At 35.5% G+C, this 18,163-nt stretch overlaps 1 protein-coding gene across 3 annotated transcripts in view; it reads right to left on the minus strand.

Annotated features, from left to right (window-relative positions):
- Positions 1–18,163, minus strand: part of LOC120623733 (CD151 antigen-like) — a 138,050-nt gene that overhangs the window by 18,851 nt on the left and 101,036 nt on the right. The window contains exon 1 of one of the 3 annotated variants that reach the window (XM_039889927.1): positions 183–468. The exons of the other annotated variants lie outside the window; for them this stretch is intronic. The gene's annotated coding sequence lies outside the window, so the exon portion shown is untranslated. Of the gene's footprint in view, positions 1–182; positions 469–18,163 lie in introns of those variants that run through there. 3 annotated transcript variants of the gene reach the window in all.

Raw genomic sequence — 18,163 nt, forward strand, 5'->3', positions numbered from 1 at the left:
TCCCGTGATGTGTACCGCTGCGCTCTTCTAGGGGTTCACCTCGATTCTCCAGGGGCGGAACCACTATAGGTCATATACATAACACGAGTTGAATTTTCCGCTTATTTATCTATACCTAGATCTAATACTCAACGGAATATTCTATAATTAAAAAGGTATTAAAGTGGTAAATTACTGCTTACCTAATATATTTATTCGCACTTCTTTAAAGGTTTTCATTAATAAAAATAACGACACATTAGTTAATCCACAGTTAATCCTTTTGCCACTTTATTCCACATTGTCGGTATGTCAGAACTCGTCAGTCGAGGAATAATCCAAGCTTAAACTGTTGTGTAGCTATTCCGCATTTTATTTTTATGCATTTAAATAAACAAAATGGGTCAGTGGGTAAATAAATATTTCTTATTTACGCGAAAGAACACCGAGTTATATCTGTCGCACTAAAAATACAATATGTCGCTGCAAACGTCGTTTACGTACTAACATAATATAGAAGTATAAAGGTAAATGTATTTATTCTTTGCATGCTAACCAGTAATACAAATAGGTATCAAGTGTAGGATCACAAGTGTACTAATGCGTAGTAATTATTTCTATTACATACCCCATATTAAAAAGTTTCGTAATTAAGTTTTGAGTTTGCTGTAAATTTTTATGGTATCGTATGGTTTATAAGTGGCTACTTAATTAGTGAATGTGTTATTTTCTATGTATTAATTCTAAATATTAAGTAAATTGTTTGGGCCTAAAAAAATAAAATAAAATAAATTATATAACATGCTAGCTAGCATGGGCGGGAGATAAAAATTATATCTCCCGATTATATCCCCTGACAAGTAATATAATTAACGTGCCCACCTGCTAAATCACTAGAACATGAAACAGAAGAAGTTTACCCCCGTTTATTAATACACATATGTATATTATTTGGATATTATTTCCACTTGTGCGCCAGAGCTCTGAGAGTTGATAAAGCTGTGGGAGAAGATAAATTTATATCCTTTCCCAGGGGACATAACTGTCCCCTACCCATGCTAGCCGTGCAGCCTGTTTATACCCCACTGCATGGCTAGCACGGGTAGGAGATTTTTTTTTTTTTTTTTATATTAATAGCGGGCAAACGAGTAAGTGGGTCACCTGATGATAAGTGATCACCCCGCCCATAAACATCTGCAGCACCAAAGGAGCCACCGATGCGTTGCCGGCTTTTAAGGAATTTGTTTATCCGCCTCTTGAATAACCCTAGATTGTATTTTTGAGGAAACACATCAGATGGGAGATTGTTCCATAATTTGCAAGTGCGCGGTAGAAATGATCTGGTATTTCGAAACGTAGAAGATTACCAGACATCCAGATAATGAGGGTGGAAATCAAATCAAATCAAATCAAATCCTTTTATTTGCATAAAACATTGTAGGTATACATGTTTAGTCATAATATATGACATGCAAATCTTAATTTAAACAAATTCATTTATGTAATAATTAATAAAACATCAAAATAAATAAAATCAAAATAATCGGCTGAATATAATAAAATTTCATTAATTTTACTGTATGGAACAATAAACATGGGATGTCAAGTAAAAAATAACTAAACTAATAATTATATTTTATTATCCAAGAACTCTTTTACCGAGTAATAGCATTTATCAACCAACCAGTCACGTTATTTTGCCTTGAATTTCAAAAATGGCAAATCTTTAATAGCTGTAGGCAATTTGTTGTAAATCAAAATCATATTATGATAACAACTTTTAGAACCGAGTGCTGTGTTACATCGCGGGTAGAATAGTTTATTTCGGTAACGGGTATTGAAAGGTACAATATTTCCGCATATTTCAAAAAAATCACTTCTGTACCTTTTTACGAAGCATGCTGATTCTAAAATGTAGATACCTGGCAGCGTTAGTAATTTGAGAGATTTAAAGAGCGGCTTGCATGATTGCATAGGACCTTTGTTGCATATGGCCCGAATACACTTCTTTTGTATTAAAAATATTCTATTGACTTCAGGAGCATTTCCCCAAAGCATAATCCCGTACCGCATACTGGATGCAACGTACCCATGATATGCCAGTAATGCTGTACTTTGATTAGCAATTTTTGAAATTCTTCTGAGAGCAAATACAAACTTATTGATTTTAGTGCATATAGTTTCAATATTAGCTCTCCAAGTACAAAATTCGTCTAATTGCATACCCAAAAATGTTATAATAGATGCTTGTTCTATATTCTCATTAGCACATGTCACAGTATTATTGTTTATAGTCATTTTTCTATTTCTAAATGTCATTTAGTTTTTTTTAAATTTAAATTTAGATTATTATATAGAAGCCATTCATGTATGTCACCTAGAACTTTACTTATTTCTGGTGAATTGTCAGTTTTTTGTTTACATGGTACTATAACAGACACGTCATCTGCAAACATAACACATTTATGTTTAGTGCAATCAGGAAGATCGTTGATGTATATCAGAAATAGGAGTGGCCCAAGAACACTACCCTGCGGTACACCAAAGGAATTTATTTCAAGCTCTGAGCAAAACTTCGTCAATACCTGTTTCTCATTTAGCCTTGATATTTCAACAAGCTGTTTTCTATCTTTTAAATAACTTTGTAACCATGAAATACATGGCCCTCGTAGGCCATAATACTCGCATTTTTTCAATAGCAAGCCGTGTGAAACATAATCAAAAGCCTTCGACATATCACAAAAAATAGTACAAACAGGATTTCCTTTATCGATAAGAGAAATTATGTTCTTAATTAACATAAAAACTGCCATGTTGGTGGATTTCTCTTTTTGGAAACCATTTTGTTCGTTCCTTATAACTCTATGTTTCATCATGAAGCTACTAATTCGTTTGTGCATTGAATTGCTTTGGAATTTATTATTATGATAGTTGATAAAGCTGTGGAAGAAGATAAATTGTTATCCTTCCCGGGGATATAATTGTCTCTTGCCTATGCTAGCCGTGCTGGTGGGACTAATGCCTGTTTTCATTAACGACGATGAAGGTGATGCCTAATAATTATTAGTAACTCCAACCGTTCACCAATAGTTATCACCCAAGAGTTGGTGAAACTTTGTTTTTCTATAAACATCGCTAAAATCATTAGACATTCGATTTAGCGATGCCTACGTCACTCTCATAGAACAAAGTATACACTTTGTCCTTTTTTTCGTCTTACAATAGTCATTGAAGATTTTAAACTATGATTTTCGTGTTTAATCAACATTTCTTAAATATAGTTCAACGGGTACATACCACTATAATATTTTTGGATTTGTCGATATTTCGACCCAGTTGCATGGATCGTGGTCACGACGGGACACCAATACGACGGGATTACAATAGTAAATTTAAAAACCAGTTAATCTGTCCAATGTCTTCTATTCACCGGTAAAAAACAATAAGCATAAAAATATTTTAAGAAAATTGAATTAAAAAAAAATGGTGTAAAATAAGCACCCTATGTCGAGTGTAAGCGGCACGGAGCAGCGGCGCTATCAATTCAAACAATTGCGGTCGTTTGACGAATCGAATCGGTCGATTTCAAATTGATCAGCTGCATCCAAATTTCAATGCAGACATTAATGTTATTGTTTTTTATGTGAATATGGAATTTATTAATTCTTAGTTTGGTAGGAGGCTTCGGCGGTGGTTAGTAACCACCATAGCGACAAAGACGAGCCGCCAGCGTACCGTTACGATGCCACGTATAAACCGGTGGGGGGTATGAAGTTTATATAAACTAACATACATCTAACAGGTTGGCCTTTTTATCATATTAGGCTGCATCATTACTTAACACCTGGTGAGGTTGTTACATGAAACAAGTACCTCATCGGAATAGCATCGCAATTTTTCAACTAAAATTGTAAAACAAGCGCTATGCTGCAATCAAGCTTCATGTTAAGTGATGATACAGTTCAAGCTGTAAGATTGACGAATCAAGCAGATTGCCCACCATCGTCTATAAACAGGGCAACAATCCGCAGGGTATGCAACGTGTCGCTCTGTGTTCAACCTGAGGAGTAGGTGTTAAGACACATGCGCCAGTAATGTTATCACATCGGCAACCGAGACCTTCAGACCGGAACACAGCATTGCAACAATGCTGCTTTGCGGCAGAAGGAAGCGTGGTGGTAGTACTTTCCCGCACGCAGGACGATCTGTCTAAAAAGCTGTACTAAAAAATATTTCTTTGGAAAATATCTCACTATCATCGGATAGAAGCAGGCGTTACTTTGCGGAAATCCATGATATATTATGAAAATTAAGCTTAATTTACTATACTCCGCGAAAAGCAGAATATGTAGGATGTAATTTATAATTTCTTCAATCCTTATACTCCACACCAAACAGATCTTCGACAATGTACCCTCTACGCGCGTTTCGCTCCGGAACCGGAGCATCCTCAGCAGATGTTGACTTTACAATGAATAATTTTTAAGTCAAGGAGATGTTGACTGACAGATTCTCCTGCTTTTCGCGGACTTAAATGAAGCTTAATTTTCATAATATCTCACTATCATCATAAAAAACATTACTCTTATCTATTATTAAATGTAGGTTACTTTTATTCTACAGATAACAATGTGTAAGAGTTCACGAGGACAAGGTCGCCGGAGGCAAGTCGTTAGAGAGATATTCCTTAGTCTTTTGTTCGAAATTCGTATTCCATTCATATTATATTATTACCTTGATATAACGTTGTATATTTTGGAAGGCAATTAACTCAGATTATATTGGCTTCAAAGCAGTGGCGTGCATAGAGGGTATGCACAGGGTATGCAGATGATATAAAATGAAGAAAATTTCTTATAAGAGTTATAAAGTACTTAAGGATAGGCATTGTAAGTATTTATTCATTCATTTTATATCATCTGCATACTCTGTGCATACCCTCTGTGCACGCCACTGCTTCAAAGGGGCTTGGATGGCGTCCTCGCATCGGTAAAAGCAGCGTTGGTGGACCTCCGACGGATACAGGTTACATCAAACGAGTAGCAGGGAGCCGCTGGACCCAAGCGGTAAAATACCTTGGTATTTGGAACTCCATTCAAAAGACAGCAGTATGTCCAGCTGTGGACGTCCATTGGTTGCCATGGTGATGATGATATTGGCTAAGCGTGATAGCCTGGTGGTTAAGCTTCTTCGATCCCTCTAACTTCTCATAGTTATGTGCGTTTTTAATTCAAGAAATTTAGAATATTACGTGCCTTAACGGCTTAGCCAATATCATCATCATCATCATGTCAACCAATGGACGGCCAATACTGGACATATGTCTTTTGTGTGGACTTCCACATACCGCGGTCTTGTGGCGCTTGGATCCAACGGCTCCCTGCGACTCGTGGAACACAACCACATAATGGAACCAAATAATGATTAAGAAATAAACCGATAAAGTGCGTCGATGATGACGAGGTTGCCAACGTCAATGACCCTTTTTTACAAGAACATATTAAGAAGAAGGAATAATTATGAAATGCCCTATTCTGTTATTAATTAATAATTACAGACATTAAATGAAGCAATACTTACGCCATTCTTTCTTCTATTAAATCAGTAGGTACGTCTCGTAATTTCATTGGATGTATATAATTAGTTAATTATTTATAGTAGATATTGAACAAACATTCTCATGTTATTAATTATCTGAATAATTGTCTGATTTAGTTATGAATCTACGCTTTTCACATGGGACGTAGTGTTCGTATCCTCTTTGGTGCGTTTGTCTCCCTCAATAGATAATGTAATCGTCTATGGTCCATCCTCATGACCTTTTTTTTCCTCTACGTATAACGGTTTTTAATAGTAACATTACATCAATTATCAAGCATTAGTAGAATTTGAAAAAAAACCAGTTTAAATGTACCTTTTATTGCAACGTTGCTATATTAAAATAGTTTGTGGTAACATGACGTTTATATTTATGTCTGGTCAAATTATTCTATTTTAATACAGTAAAGAGATGCATGCACATTCGCACTTCGCACCCGAATTAATACGCTCCGTTTATTCAGGAAGCTGAGTTTCGAGTGAATTGTTACGACTATATTTTAATCTTGAGCTTCGTTATTTTTCGGCTTATATTTATTGGCTTCTGGGTCTAGTGGTTACCATGTCCGAATTTGAATCACGTCGTCTGGGATTCGATTATCTGGTCGTAATCTTCACCCTCGTGCCTCCTCTCTCATACAAGAGAGCGCTGTAGAGCATAGGATTAGGGTTTTTAACTGTTATTATTACGTTTTGCTGATTATAACTAGAACCCATTGCATAACGACATCGCCGAAGCACCGGGGTGCCTTAGTACAAGATTTGCTCGCTCGCAATCGAGGAGTCTCTGTTTCGTCAAAGTAATACTGACCTTGTGATACTAATTTTAGAGTTCTACTTCTGATTTTTGTCTTACAAACGTCAAAAGTCCAAGCTTAAGAATTGTAATCTACTAAGGCTACAGATAATAGAAATATCTTAACCTTAAAACTTAATACATAACATACTAAAAGTTTTAACACAATATCTTGCATTGTTTAAAATGATTTGTATTAGATTTTTTTATTTATTACAAACCGACGGCGCGTTCTTTTGGCGGTTTCGCAATTCTCTATAGGCACATTTCAACGTAATAAAAATTATAAGTGCCCTTTAAAAGTTCATATTGTATCTGTAACAAGAGAGTGGCAATAAGAACGCCCGCTTAGAGCCAAGATGATATCTCGCTAGCTTTATTTCTTACGGGATTATTTGAGAAAGGGTCCCATTATGTGCTGATGTTCGGACATTATGTGAAGTGTTTCTGTTTATTACGTTACTTTGGATTACGTTTGAATGACCTATGATGAAATAACATGCACTGCTACCTTCTTAGTTTATATTGCATTTTGTCTGCCTGCTTGAAAGGTAATAGAGCTATTTTTAGAGGCCCGGGGATCTTTATTAAAAACGAATTTATTCCTTAAACAAAAGTTATCCGTCACGGGACGGCTTGCAAATGTATAATATCAAAGTGCGCAGAGTAATAAGGAGAGTTTCCTTCGTAAAATTTGTATAAATGTTTCTTTTGATGTCGTTAGCACAAAACATAATTCCAAAATAAGTATATATGCAGTGCATAGAGGGGATGTCATGCCATAAGATAACGTCATGTTAATTGCCGTGAACGCATTTTACTGCTACAGAGCCAATAAATAAATTTTTCACATAAAAATATATTTTTTATTAATTTGACGTAGACCAACTATATGAGCACTTGGAAACGTCAAGTCTGTCTGTTTGTAATGACTCTACCACCGGTTCACAAGACCTGTTCCTTCTGAGTTTATTCCAAGTAAAGAAAGGCACCCAGAGCCATTTCGTTTTTACTAGATCAAAAAAAATGTTTATTCATTGGCTACACACCTACTCACGTATTATTTTTGTTTGTGAATTTTAACTAATATACCACTACATTTTATATCATTACAGTCTACAGGGTTAGAAAGTTAGACTTAACATATAAATTAATGCGCAATTTAAACTTATTACGGAGCCGCTGTCGCGCACAGCGCTGTACTTCGCGTGGTAATAAAATTATAAGCGTCCTTAAAAACTTTATATTGTTCTTTAGCAAAGAGGCAATCTGATTAAAGATCAGATGGCTTTATCTCTCGCAGAGTTATAAGATGAGGGCTGACATTCAGTGGCGTGCATAGAGGGTATGCAGATTATATAAAATTATAAAAATCTCAGTATGAGTTATAAAAAACTTAAGGATAGGGTTTGTAAGAGTTATATAAAGACTACCCTGACGTTTTTATAACTTGTACTGGAATAATTTTAATAAGAATAAACTAATTTTATTACATCTGCATACCTTGTGCATACCCTCTATTCACGCCACTGCTGAGATTGTAACGTTATATGAAGTAGGTACTGATCTAAGATCAAAGTTAAAAACAACAAAAAAATTACGATAATAAACATCCATGCTCCGTATGGCACCTCTTTTTAAGCAATGGAGATACCTGTGTAAAGGACAAATCCGCAATGTTAAGAAAATAGTGCCACTTTTCCAGTAGGTGCCTATAATGACTATAATGTAATAACACTTAATGAAATTGGCAAGTTCAATAGAGCTGTCTATTACCATATCGCCTGGAAAAAAACGGCACTATTAAGGCATCGTCAATTTAGTTTAGTATACCTAGGTCACTTTAAAAGAACGCACCAGTATTTATTTAAAGTTCTTAAATTGCAAAAATATTTGAAAAAAGAACTCGATAGCGTTATTTGCCCGATTGCAAAAAAAAGAACACAAATAAAATTGCCAAAAAGCTTAAGAAAATTATGTCTGTTAACTCTACTAATGAATTTTACCATACAAAGGATTTTTTGATTTTTTTTGGGGTTTTCTCTCATTTTCTTCTTTTAAACCACCGTAATATATACATTAATTTTATCTACCACATATTCATTCAAGAAAACATTTCTTTGAGTACCTTTGACTTAAGACTACTTTCGAAATATGTCAGACTCAAATGACCTAAGTTGAATTAAGTTTTCAATCCTGGGTTTCTGTACAAATTTTCTTTGGAAGTTTAATCGAAGCTATATCGAAGTTTATGCCGCAGTCGGGTCACATTAACATTCCATTTCGATTCAAAGTTCGGCCACACATGAAGTACTGAAAAAGTCTTTAAGTGTTAGAGCAATTTATCGAGAAAGGCTATTGGCTATATAAGAGCAAAGCACCAAGAACAGTGTTTTAAAATTGGCGTTTTCTTTCCTTTGAGAACTTCCGCTGCGTGCGCTGCGTAAACAGTTAAAGTTTCGATAAAATCATGTATGGCGAAGTAGTGCCTATTTAAACGTTCTAAAAAAACACTAAAGAGCTAAGCTCATTGTGAAGTCTACTAATCTGCATTTGGATAGCGTTTGAAAATGACCTAAAACCTAACCATTCTGAGAGGAGACCCGTTCCCTGTAACTTGTCGATAGCGGGTTGATAACGATAGAGCTACAGGAGTCGTCCAGCTACAGTTTTAATATAAGAATAGATATAGATGTAACCTAATGGTGAGCGTAAATATGGACTTTTTGTTCAAACTAAACACTGCTACTGACTACTGCTCGACAAATCAAACACCGAGGCGATAGATAAAAGGTATTGGCACTGAAATCGCGTTAAAACAACACACTCCAACAGTCTATCTCTGATTACTTTCGACTCAAAGGCTGCTCGCTGGCAGAAAGCAATCAATGTGGTAAATCTTTCGGGACCATTTGTTCAGTTCACTCGTGTTACTAGGCTTTGAAAAGGTATTACTGGAACAAAGCCTTTTACCACGGAATAAATAAAAGCTTCATGAAAGATATGACCCGATAAAACCTAGGACTCTCTTGCGATTAAACGTGTGTAGTTTTTTACCGCAAGATTTACAATTGTGGAAATAAAAAAGAAGAATGAAGTCCTATTTATTGGTCTTAGCGTGATGATTTGTTTATTTGTTTACTTGAACGTGACGATCTCAGGAACTACTGGTCCGATTTAAAGAATTATATCAGTGTTGGATAGCTCATTTATCGGGGAAGGCTATAGGCCATAAAACTGTTAAACTTTTAATAAAATCATGTATGACATAGTTACATATTCCCCTTTTCAAAAGTTCTAAAAAAAGTCTAGGACAGCATATGTCTATCTTGTAGGTTGACTTATAAGCGGCCGATGTCGCGAGGGACCGCTAGTACATTCATATGATATAATCTTTTAAACACAAAACCCTTCTGTAGTAAAGAAACTATCGCCTTTGACTTAGTATTTACTTAGCTAGCGACCGTTCCGAGACATAAGTCAGTCACAATTGTGAAAACTGTTCGGAGACTCTGGAAGGTAATACATTATTATCCGATGTATAGCACTTGGATTGAGCCCATAATATATTGGCTGGTGTTGCTGGCTCATCGAGTTCCATTCTTCACTGTCGCCTATAAGAAGACAATCTCTGAAAATTGTGACGTTAACGTGAATATGCCAATACGGTTTCGAAGCCTTGGTGATAAATTATAGAATCTAGTGGAATGACCTTGTTATTTTTAACCGGCCGCTCAAAGAAGGTTGTATCTCGCATATCCAAGGCTATCTTAAGACGAATTTTTAAGCGAATGGGGTATTATAGCATTCATAATAATGACAATTTTACTTTTTTTTTAAATTTATTTAATCATATCATTTTGTTCGTTTATTTTACGTTTTTAATTTTATATAGTTGATTAATGTTAGCATTTTATTGTAACATAAAATAGCAGTACTACATCTTTCAAATTGTTTTGATGGCCTGAATGAAATTTTATACATTGCCTACACTGGATATACTTTTATCTTGCTTGTGTAGTTGTGAGCTAGTTTAATTCTATTTATTGCATGCGGTTTTTACCTACAAGTACCTAAACATTTTGTCTTCATACTGTATAAGCTAGTTTAAATTATTTTTTTGAAATTAAAAAGCTGTTGGTAATACAAGTAAAAAAAAATCTGCTGCGTTATGTGCGTTAATAATGCTAGAGAAACAAAAGAAGAAAGGTTAGTATTACACAGGTGCAATAAGCAGTGTCAATCATAACACCATCTATATGTAAGCAAGGCTACTTGACCTACTTTTATTTAACTAATTCCCGAGCTATGCACAATAATAAACGTGCAACATTTTTTTTACAACCTAAAGTTTAAATATCGCTTTTATTTTTATTGCACTACAATGTGTCCCACCCGGTAAGTAATTATGCAATCTAAGATAAGTGTTGGTAGCGTAGTGATGGTAGGTGGTGGTGCATAGTGGTGGTAGCTGGTGGTAGCGTAGTGGTGGTGGTGGTAGGTGGTGGCTGGTAGGTCTGCGATTCGGCAGAATTCCTTTGTGGGGTTGAGTATACGCTTTTACAAAATGATTCCTAAGGTAATTCTTGATGTACTACTACATATATTTAAAAAATGTGTAAATCACATCTAATACAGCGACATTTGATGAATTCCTTAATGACAAAGTAGATTGGAAGCAGCCAGCCTCGCTCTCATCTCTCGCAAGATAGAAAAATGATTGTAAATGTTGATGTTGGAAAAGAGCAACTACTGAGTTTCTTGCCGGCTCTTCTCGGTTGAATCTGCTTTCCGAACCGGTGGTAGAGTCACTACAAACATACATACTTGACGTTTCAAAAGTGCTTATAAATTAGAACAACTCGAAATAAATGAATTTAGAATTTTTTTTTGAATGTTGCACGTTAATGATTGTGCATAGGTCGGGTATTAGTTACGTTATTTATGTTGTATTACTCGCTCTCAAGCACGTACTTAGACAATAAATCCTTGAGAAGTTTAAATGAAGCTGCTGCGTTGTGTTTTGCTGGAACTATTTAAAGTTTAAGTTCCAGTGGAAGTTTGAAATGAGAATGTAACATGCTAATCGTTGTAAATTGTGGTCATTATGGCGCTCGCCCCACTAGCTTGTATCAACATGTAAAATTATTCGCTGGATCGCTTTCAGGTTTTCTTTTAACCAATATCCTAAATAGCTATAGGTCCTACTAAAAAAAACACCTCGAATACTATTCCAACTAATATTAATATTCGTACTATTGCCGAGTACTTAATCAATATTTATTAATATTATTTTCTCTGATTAGTAATTTAGTCTTCTAAGTTAAATGTGTGTTCTCTTTCTTTCTTTTCCCTTATATCAATCAATCAATTCGTTTTTGACGGCCGATTGGCGTAGTGGGCAGCGACCCTGCTTTCTGAGTCCAAGGCCGTGGGTTCGATTCCCACAACTGGAAAATGTTTGTGTGAAGAACATGAATGTTGTTCAGTGTCTGGGTGTAATATGTTATACTACAAATATTTATGTATATAATTCATACAAATATTCATCAGTTACCTTAGTTCCCATAACACAAGCTACGCTTACTTTCGGACTAGATGGCGGTGTGTGTATTGTCGTAGTATATTTATTTAGTTTTTCTATTCCTTTGTTTTGTTTCTTTTTTTAGTAGCACTAGAGATTTCAATTCAATTCAATTCTTGTTTATGGCTTCACTAGAGATTTTTGCATAAACTTGCTATGACAGCTATATAATTTTAATTTTTGATTAATATTATCCGGCAAAGTAAGTGTTACTTGTATCTACATCGTATCGCCCTACTGCTCCTTACAATATTACGTGGATAGTGTTGTGAATAACATATAAACCCCATTTTTTTTTGTTTAGATTTATGAGCTATTGTTATACTATGTAATTGTTTTCTATCCCGATAAATAAAAATAAAATGAAATATAGTCAAAAAAGTGCGCTTGTTTGTTTGTACTTCCTTCACGCCCTAACATTTTTTTTTTCTTTTTTTTTTAAACGTAACAAACGCAGGCAACAGCTATTTCTTTGAATATATTAAATTTAAAAAAAAAACTTGTACGTTTAAAAAACAAAATTTTCGTATCACTACGAATAGCGCTTTCACATCTTATTTTCTTGTGACTGTATCATCGGTTGACCTAAAACTAAGTCTTTAGGGTTCTGGTAAGTTGCAAAGAAACTATATTTTAAGTGTTAAAATACTTAAAATATCTTTAAAAACATCTAATTAGTTAGTCCCCAAAACACCAATGATGGAGTAGCAGTTTAAAAAAACATTTTGAATTCTGTTTCGAGGTGCTTTTCAAACTATAGACTTCTGTAGGGGTAAAATTGTAACCTTATTTTCTTTTTAGCTCTCACTCAAGTCGGTAGAAATTAATTACGATTTCTCTGTTTTTATCAACATCATTCACGCTCAGACTATTGTCACAGCACAAGCTTCTTTTCTTAGTGGAGAGAGGAATTTAGAGCTTATAGCCACTACGCTGCTCTAATGTGGGTTGGCGGGCCTTCACGATTATTATCACATGTACGTCATTATAACAACGTACAAATATTGTATAGAAGCAGGCGTTACTTTGCGGAAATCCATGATATATTATGAAAATTAAGCTTAATTTGCTATAGTCCGCGAAAAGCAGGAGAATCTGTATGGTGTAATTTATAATTTCTTTAATCCTTATACTCCACACCAAACAGATCTTCGGCAATGTACCTCCTACGCACGTTTCGCTCCGAAACCGGAGCATCCTCAGGAGATGTTGTCTTTACAATGAATAATTGTTAAGTTAACATGCTTTTCTGGAACTATAGCAAAATAAGCTTAATTTTCATAACGTACAAATAGTATGTATAAAAAGGGCACGACACTACGGGTACCCGTTGGGTTTATAACTCATACACAAAGAAAAGAAGGAAGCTAAAAAATACGAAGGATAACACCAACATGATTTACGCCTTGCTATTCAGCATTTTTATGGGAGCATACAACACCTTTTGCTCGGGAAAATTTACTATATTATCCAGTGCAAAAGCTTATTCAGAAATTCCTAACGAACTGCGCTTATTGTAATTCGCTGGAAAATGCTCATAAATGTTTAAAATATTTCTGTCAGTCGGAATACATCTTTTCAAATAAACTACAGAATTTGTAACACCGCGTCGTCTTGTTTTTGAAAGGGGAGACTAACAAAAAGGGTTTTGAAAAGGTTGGCTGCAATATGAAACACTAACTATACACATACACACAGTATAAGATTCGAGCAAGAAACACCAATATGCCAATGGTAATGGGCAGGCCATACTTGTCGTAGGTGCGATGGCCGTTGGATCAGAAAAGTTCTAGAGTGGAGACTACGAACAAGCAAGCGTAGTGTGGTACGCCCTCCAGCACGACGGACCGACGATATACAGAGAGTGACGGGTGGATGAGGAAGGCTGAGGAACGGGTGTGGTGGCGCTTCCTGGGAACGACCTAAGTCCAGCAGTGGACGTCAGCAGGCTAAAAACACTTAGAACACTAAAGAACACTTTTCTGGTATGGCTCCTGATTTTCAACTTTATTTATTGTTCCGTTATTGAAAAAAGAACAAAATGGTTGGTTTACGGTAAAAGACAGAAGAGAGAAATACATTTATTCAAGTTAATTGTTACAACTACATCTTATATTAATATAGTAACAGAATATATGTCTGTAACACCAGACAGAAAGGGTGGGAAATGTAGCCTATCAAAGTTTTATAGATCTACCGAAAAAATAAACTAAGTTGCAAAAATAGCTTATTTTAAAAATTTTGTTCTTCGGCTCCAAACTCATTCATAACCATCTCTATCAACCAAACTTCAGCCCCCTACAGAGCACGGCATTCCGGCCACGGTTTCGGCAATGCGCTGGCCTGATGCGGATTAGTAGAATCCACATTCCTTTGAGAACTCAGGCATGCTGGTTTCCCCACGATGATTTCCTTTGCCTCTTAAAAGGAGGGCTTTAAAACGCACATAACTTCGAAAGTTAAATGTCCGTGCCGGAAGAAGAAGAACACTTTATTACACGTATAACATACAGGAAAAAAAACAGTAAGGAGTATACAGAGATCAATCTGGGTCCTCCGAAAGGGAAGCTAAAGTTTTACCTACTAGGCTATCTACGCTTCTTTATTATTGTATATTGATTAAAACTCATTATAATGATTAAAAAAAGTTTCAATCTGCTTGGAAAGCTGACAGCACTCCGATCTTTGGACTGTTTTCAGTGCAATTAGTGAGATAGGCTCACTAATGGCTCTGCAAATATACCAAAGCGTTCGCAACAGTGTGTGCTGCACGGTAATTAATTAATTTGTGCATTGCATTAGCTGTGCCTCTACCTAACTTGATTCGACAGAATGACTGAATCTAGCTAAACCAATCTTATTAAGCCAGCTGCGCACTAACAAGTTGCGAAATTTGTGAAAGTTTGTTGTGATTGTTGTTCCGAACGAACACAACAAATTTAACAATAAATTTAAAATTAAGAAAAATAGAACCACCCCAAAACTAGGATGGCTGAGCATGGCGATCTCCACATAAATTTTTCAAAGTGCCGGACAAGTCATGACACCTCTGCATAAAGACAATAAAAAAAAAAAAAAAAATGTCTATTTAAGTACAGGAGCACTTTGTTGTGAGCTTCTTCTTAGACCGGGGCGCGTTTGAAACCCTCGTAGCCTTAGTTTTAATTTGACGAATTTAGTTATCGCTATCAACTCACTTCTTCATACTTTACACGTAACGTACGCATCAAAAGATCTATCTGAATAAAGAAATATTTGACTTTAATCTTTGACACCTCGCGTTGCACCTCTGTACTTTCTACGGCGCCCAGTGTTGGGAAGTCCTGGTCTAAAGAATAGTCGCTTGATGTTTGCAGACTATAGATCTGATGAGAAACTTCAAGACCGCATTAATAATAGCCCATACTTTTATTAAATTTATTTAATTCCACTAAAACTAAGCCCCTATCTGCAATCTCACCTAGTGGTAAGTGATGGTGCAGCAAGATGGTAACGGGCTAACCTGTTAGGTTAGGGGGTATGGCAATAATATTAAACGCCTTATTGGTTTCCACGTGACATCGTACCGAAACGCTCCCGCCAGCCCAGACCAGACGAAATTCAGAAATTATTAAAACAGATAAAATTAAACTAGCTAAGAGTACATTCTGAAGTAGATAAAATAATATACGATTTTCCTTTTAAAAAGAACCGCACATAAATTGATCTCATTTAAATAATATGAGGATCTGTCGAAAGTCTTTAGTTATTAAGGATGGGACTTTAAAAATTTACAGCAAATGTAATAAACAGTGTACTTTTTAATCATTAGTATTACCTATAAAGTTATAATTAGCTACTTTAGGTAGCTTAGGTTTAGTTGTAAATCTTATTATGTCATTAAACCAGTGGCGTAGTAAAAATCGTCGTCGCTAGTTAATAACTAATTCATAAGGCTTAAACTTGCGCCAATTTAAAGTTTCAACATTAATTAAATCAGGTCCCGGTTGTGACGTTGCTCTGAACAAGTCTATTACGCGCTCTTTAATTAATTTAAGGTCATTCTATCCTTCTACTTTATCAAGTGATTTTCATTCAGTTTTGAGTTGAGACCTTTGATTTGTATTTACTTCAGACCACTTCACAATGTAAGGTGTTGGGCCTAAGTTTTCTGGTCTGATGTTTGTTGTGTCAAGACACGTAACTTAAATAAAATTATTAAAAATATCTTCTTTTTAGGTCTAGAATGACAGAGTCTTCTGAACAATATTTTTCAGTGCTCCTTAATTAACATGAGATCACCGTAACCTTTTACATTATCACAAGTGTGTGACCTTTGATGTATATTCACTTGACCAGTTTGAGACCACTTCGCAAAGTAAGTTTTTGCGTTTTGTTTTGCTGTCTGACGCTTGCAGCGTTAAAACACGTCACTTAAGAAAAATTATTTTGAAAGTCTCCCTTTCAGGTCTCGGATGTGACATAGTATTATGAACAAGTATTTTACGTGCTCGTTATTTAATATAAGCTTACTGTAACCTTATCACACGTGAGCTGTGAGCTCTGATTATTATTTATTTGAGACCACTTCGCAAAGTATGTCGAAGCGTTTCGTTTTGCGGTTTGATGCTTGCTTGCTGGATTGCTGATGATTTTCAGTGATTCTATTACGTTCTCGTTGAATACAAGGTCACTTTAACTTTGTAACAAACTTTATTGTTTAATAAGTGTTTAGTTAAGACTGTTGAGTAAGTATATAACGTGCTGGAGATTACTAAGCAGTAAAAAAATGCCGTCTATTAGCCCCAACTCTGCCGTTATGATTGCGTTTCAGTTGTTGATCAATGTAAAAGAGAAATAATGAAAAATTAAACATCTGACACACAATTGATATAGCAGACTTGGTCCCCAATTCTCGGGTGTTAAATAGTGTTCCGAAACGTCATTTATGGGCTCGTTAATTTATTCAAGGTCACTATAACCTTGTAGCTTATCATTATTTAGTTCAGACTTCTGAGCAATAGTGATAAATACTTGCTACGTAGGTATAGTGTATACGTACAGGTTGCGCTACGCTTTGTGGTCTAGAGCCTTTGACGATTGCTGTGATAAGACACGCCATTAAATTAAATCAATATCAAAATGCCACCTGTGTATACTCAAAGACTATAGTCATCACTCTAGATATTAGAATAAACGTATTAAGTAATCGCCATATATTATTGTCACCTACGTAACCATCCACTTCCGCTTATACTTTCGCGTACAAAATGCTACACGGTGTGTTCCAGATTAGTACGTAACGTGCCATCATATTATCTGTAAAGTGCCGAAAAGTTATTGGCGATTTGCCTGGGTATTTATTTTATGACTAGCAACACACTAGTCTACGAAGTGTAGATAGATAAGTTCAAACGAGTTACTCTTGAAGCTACTAACGGAAATGTGTCGAATTTATTTTGTAAATGGTGTTTATAAATAAAGAATTATTGTTATTTACAAAACGTTGTTTTTTTATTATTTATTTTGAGTGAGTTTTCTCAATCCCAAAACTTTTATACTATAATCTGCTGTTGGAGAATTAAAAAAAGGAAGTTATATGTATGCTAGCTCCTGGGTGCGCAAAACTTGTGATTGTTTAAGACTTTTAAATAAGTACATTTTAATATGACTGGTTACGATATTATAATGCTTACAACACGCATAGTGTCTTAGATCTAACGTCGCTTCTATGAGTGACGGAGCCTGTGCTCTGCAATGGGAGGTTAATATGCTACAAGAAATACGAACTGCGTTTTGACTAAAGCTTTTCATCGCGTGTACATTTGAAAGGATGCAAGAAAGCAAAATTATATCCTTTCCTCAGCAGTGACTTAACATTTTCTAAGTCAATCATTGGTGAATGGTTCTCATAGGTGATGTTTAATTATGTGGCATTGATTGGCATATGGCATAGATACCAGTGGCGGGCATAGAGGGTATGCACAGGGTATGCAGATGAAAAAAAACTAAACAAATCTCCAGTACGAGTTATAAATACTTAAGGGTAGGCTTTTTATAACGCTTACAATGCCTATCCTTAAGTTGTTTCTAATTCCTACTGGAGATTCTCTTCATTTTATATATCTGCATACCCTGTGCATACCCTCTACGCACGCCACTGATTGATACCCATCGAGCACTGATATCTATCGAGAGGTTAAGATTCGCATTTTCTAGGTTTTCAG

This window comes from Pararge aegeria, chromosome 5 (assembly GCF_905163445.1).
Source record: "Pararge aegeria chromosome 5, ilParAegt1.1, whole genome shotgun sequence".
Classification (NCBI taxonomy): domain Eukaryota; kingdom Metazoa; phylum Arthropoda; class Insecta; order Lepidoptera; family Nymphalidae; genus Pararge; species Pararge aegeria.